Source organism: Capsicum annuum, chromosome 1 (genome assembly GCF_002878395.1).
Source record: "Capsicum annuum cultivar UCD-10X-F1 chromosome 1, UCD10Xv1.1, whole genome shotgun sequence".
Classification (NCBI taxonomy): domain Eukaryota; kingdom Viridiplantae; phylum Streptophyta; class Magnoliopsida; order Solanales; family Solanaceae; genus Capsicum; species Capsicum annuum.
In genome coordinates, this window is record NC_061111.1 from 138,659,161 (window position 1) to 138,664,176 (window position 5,016).

Genomic DNA, 5,016 nt, shown 5'->3' on the forward strand with positions numbered 1-5,016 from the left:
CAAAGAGTAAAATGAAAATATATGTATTAATGAAGATAGTAGTAGAAGGATATTACAGTAGATATTATACGCCTATGATAGATATAGGAGCAGAAGCTAATTTATGTAGATATAATTGCTTACCAGAAAGTAAATGGGATAAATTAAAAACACCAATTATAGTTAAAAGATTTAATAATGAAGGAAGCTTAATTACTTATAAAGCTAGGAATGTAAAAATAGAAGTAATGGGATAAGATATTAACAATAGAAGAAATTTATAATTATGAACTAACATCAAAAGATATACTTTTAGGAATGCCGTTTTTAGATAAATTATACCCACATATAATAACTAGAACAGACTGATGGTTTACAACACCATGTAAACAAAAAGTAAGAGCAAAAAGAGTTAATAATACTTCTCTAAAAAATTCTTCTCTAAAAAATTCTTAATCACCTTTATAAAGGCAACTTCTTTAAATGCGGACATGCATATGCTCATACTTCAGAAGGTCATTAATGATCTTATCACAAAGGAAGCACTTTATGAAGATCTATTTGAATATATGTCATGGTATGCTGATCAAATTTCTGATTATTGATGTAGCATGGATCCACCCTGGCAAACAGCCAGAGGACGTGACAGAGAAGGACGAAGTCAAAACTCTTCATATTACGGAGGAGGAACAAACCCTACTTATTTTGGAAATAAAAATAATTCTACATATAGCTCTGCAAGTTCTAATTTTTTGGTATTACAACACGGAAATAGGACTTTGGTCAATTAAAAAATTCTCCAGGAAGGATCATCATCAAAAACACAGAATAGTAGTTCCTCAATTCATTTGGAAGATATTCCAGAAGATCATCCTTTGTACAAATAACTTCAATCTTATATATCCGATCAGCAAAAAACTCCAGATTCATTTGCATCTATAGTTCAAGAAAACTCCGAAAATAAACTCACATATGAGAAATTGAATGCTAGAGAACTCATTCTACTTATTGAAAATCCGCATATTCCTCGACAAGAAAATTCTGAAGAAGCATGGCGATTACTCCAAAAATACTTAACTACTAATGTTTATTTCACAGGAGAATCATATAAAACACGAACTTTTTATGAAAATATTTTTGTTCAGGCATTCAGTGCAGATTTTGAGCACAGTCCGATGGGAGACACTACCCCAGGTGTACATGGATACTCCAAGATAATTGTTAAAAAATTTATTTCTATTGAAGAATGGGGAATTTCATCTATGACTCAAAAAACTATGCCCATGGGACCAATGGGACAGTCTCAGATAAATTTCACATATTGGGATTATATTAAGGAATTTTCTCAAGTTTTATATTATAATAACATTAAACACAAATATACTTGGTTTATAAAAATCTGTGCCAAGGTCTTTGATAAACCCATTCCCAATTGGTTTGTACTATGGTGGACTTTCCACGGACCTATCGTTAAAATATTACCTCCAAAATATTCTTCTCTTTATTATACATGGAAAAAATCCTCACGCTTCTTGACTGAATTATACCTTTCTGAACATATTTGTAAAATAGATACTATTGACCAAATGTATTTCTGTATAGAATTCTCTATCCCTTGGATTCATAGATGGTCAGTTGAAATAAGTTATACTAGCCAACAAATTCTTGCTTTATATAGAGTCTTTTACTGCAATTTTTGGGACAAATTAACTCGTGAAGATCCACATACAAAACTCACATATGGACATGATCAACAAAATAATATCATCAAAAAAATTGCTGAATATGAACAAACTCCTCAAAAATCAATTTTAGTTGAAGATAAAAGTCTCAATTATGTTTCCAGAAAAATATCAGCTCACGATGGGAATAAAATGGAGATGATAGAACAATACTTAGCAGAAGTACGAAATAAATTACTTCAAACAGTGGATCAAAACTCAGATTCATCAATGAAAAGTGATGAAGTAAACACTGAAGATATCACAGAGTCCCAACCTTCAGAAGTTATGGGCGAAACAGAAGAAGTGATTGAAAAAGCTGCAGTATTTATCAGAAAATGGAAAGGCAAAGCCTAGGTGGGACCCATCAGCTAAATTATTAAAAACTTTACTATGCATAGGGACCCACATATTACTGTGCAAGATGCTTTTCTTTTCTATTTAAAGCTACCTCATTCAGTTGTAAGAGGAGCAAGTTTTTCTTTTTATTTTCTATCTCTAAAGTACTCTCCCTTCTCTCTAGATCCTCCCACTTGTACAATATATCTCGAAGATAAATAAGAAGGCACTAGCCACTGTTTGTTAATATTTTTAGGCCTTGCTTCCGGCTATTAAGGTACATATTACTTTCTTATTTGTGTGCATTTAATACAAATTTTACCCTCGTCTAGTCGTGACTATGTCCGGCTAAAAGACTTCTTATATCTATGTTGAAGGTCTAACTTCGCTTACATGTTAACTATGAAAGATCCAGACTCTATCAAAATATAAAGAAATTTTTCTATAGTTTCTTAACTTGGTTCCAAAATGGTGGTACAGTCGAGTTCAATAAACTTATGTTAGCTTTGTCTCTGTGACTACATCTAGTAAGTTGTGCCTCTTTAGCCCATTATAAAGGGCGACTTCTGCACAATTAGAACTTTTAGACACATGGGTTTAATATAAGGTTATTAAATCTCTGACAGGCCCCTTGTTTGGATAAAAGATTCCATACAATCATTAAACTATTTGAAATTCTTTTATATTTCGGTTGGTGCTTTGGTTCGGTTTTTCAACTTTGGCGTAATCCAATATTGTTATATGGTCTGGCAGGCTGAGCGGCATACCCCAACCTAGTGAGATCCTATTAATTAATATAATATAATATAATATAATATAATATAATATAATATAATATAATATAATTATCAAAAAATAAAAAGAGTAAAATAGTTAGAAGAAATAATGACGAACATCATTTTCGACTCCTTATTTTCCATTTTATACCTTATTAATTTTTCTTTTTCCTTTTCCATTTATTTTTTTATTATATTATTTTTTTACCTCATTTATCTTCCTTATTTTCTATGTTTATGGAATAATATCTTCCTTTAAATCATGAAATATTTTTTTTTCATTTGATATGAATTTCATTAATAGAATAATTCTTTCTTCAAATAATTCTTGTTGCCCCTTTGACACTTTCATCACTCTTTCTATAAATTTCTCTGTTAAATTGAATTTTTTTTTTCAAAATTTAACACCGCATAGAGTTTTTTTGAGTCAATATAAAACCTCATATTTTCATTATTTGTGATGAAATATAAACATTATTTTCGAGCAGTCCACATTAAAATGACAGAAACTATGACAAATAGAAAATATTTGCAGCCTGAAATTGCTTCACACAGTAATAACTTGTTTTCAATTGTCTGTCTTAACAATCTTTTTGCTCCATCTTCAACAAAATTTATCCACCTCCAGATTTGAGTGTATTGCTCGATCAATTAAGCAAGGTCCGGCCCCATCCACTACACCACAACCTTTGATAGTCATAACCATTTTACAATCTTTCTGGTTCATCTTTAACAAAAATTTATCCACCTTCAGATTTGAGTGTATTACTCGATCAATTAAGCGAGGTGCAGCTCCATCCACTATACCACATCCTTTTATGGTCATAACTAACTTTATTATACAGAAGATTTTTAGAAGGACCATGAAATAGTATCTCTTTCAATTTTCTTAAGAAAATAACATTTCGAAAAGAAAAGGGGCAAAGTTAAGAAGTCGGATACTCAAAATCATCTTTTTTTATATGCTAAAAATTAAACAGTTTTACAAAATGAAAGGGTTTTGGTCCTTTCGTTTTCTATTTACTTTAAATTTGTACTAATTTCAATTGATGATTTAAATGTGTATAAGATTAATGCATTGTCCTGATAATAATAATACAACGCTAATTATTTTTGTAAAAGAAACTTAGAAATATATTTCTTCTCTAGTTTTTATTATTATATTATACTTTACCAAATATACCTGTTTTGCTATTATACATTTTATTATATTTATATAGACTGTTGCTAATATATTATTTTATGCATGATTGTGTTACGTAATATATTTTAGGCTATAATACAATTCTCTTTATTTTTTTTAATTTAAGAATGAAATAATATAAAAGTAAATATATTTGTAAAATAAAGAAAGTAATAAATATAAATAATATATATTTGATAACTGTAGGAAGACAAAGAAGGCAACATAATAATTATTGAAAAAGAAATAAATTAACGAAAGAGAAACTGTAAAGAGTAACTAGTTTTCTGAAATTTTCCTAAACAGAAAATTGGAGAAATATTCAAAAAGAAAAAAGAAAAATAGATAAATAGGAATGCTGAGCATTGAGGCATGCCACATCAGTAGCCTCTAATGTGATTTGAACTTTTTGCCCTTAGTTAAAAAATATTTGCAATAGACAAAATTATCTTTTCACCTTTTTTCTTAAATTATTATTAATATATAAAAAATTATAAATTTGTAAAATTCATTAAGTTTGTTTTTCTTATGCGAATTTTGCTGGAATTAGAATTCATACCATATATTTTAAGATTTTTTACCATATATTTTAAAATTACTTAATTATTAATTCTATTTGTACACAATATCAAAACTAATTAAAACTAAAATTTCACTCAAACCATGTAAAATTTGATTTTTAATAAGTATTCCGAATATAGTATAATATGTGTGGTAATGACTTTTTTCTTCAAAACTATTTTTAATGACTTCTGTTTGGATTTGTTTTTAAAATTCAAAGTTGGTTTCGGATTTTCTTTAAAAAAATAAGTCAATACTATAGATTATTTAGGTTTTAAATTAATTAGAAAGCCCTTATTTTATCTAGGTAAGAAATTATATATTTAACAATTCTAAATCAATTAAAATTCTACTTTATATAAAAAGAATATCTAAAACTCTATAAGTAATATACTTAATCAAACTTTACAAGAAACACACACACACACACACACACACACACACACACACACACACA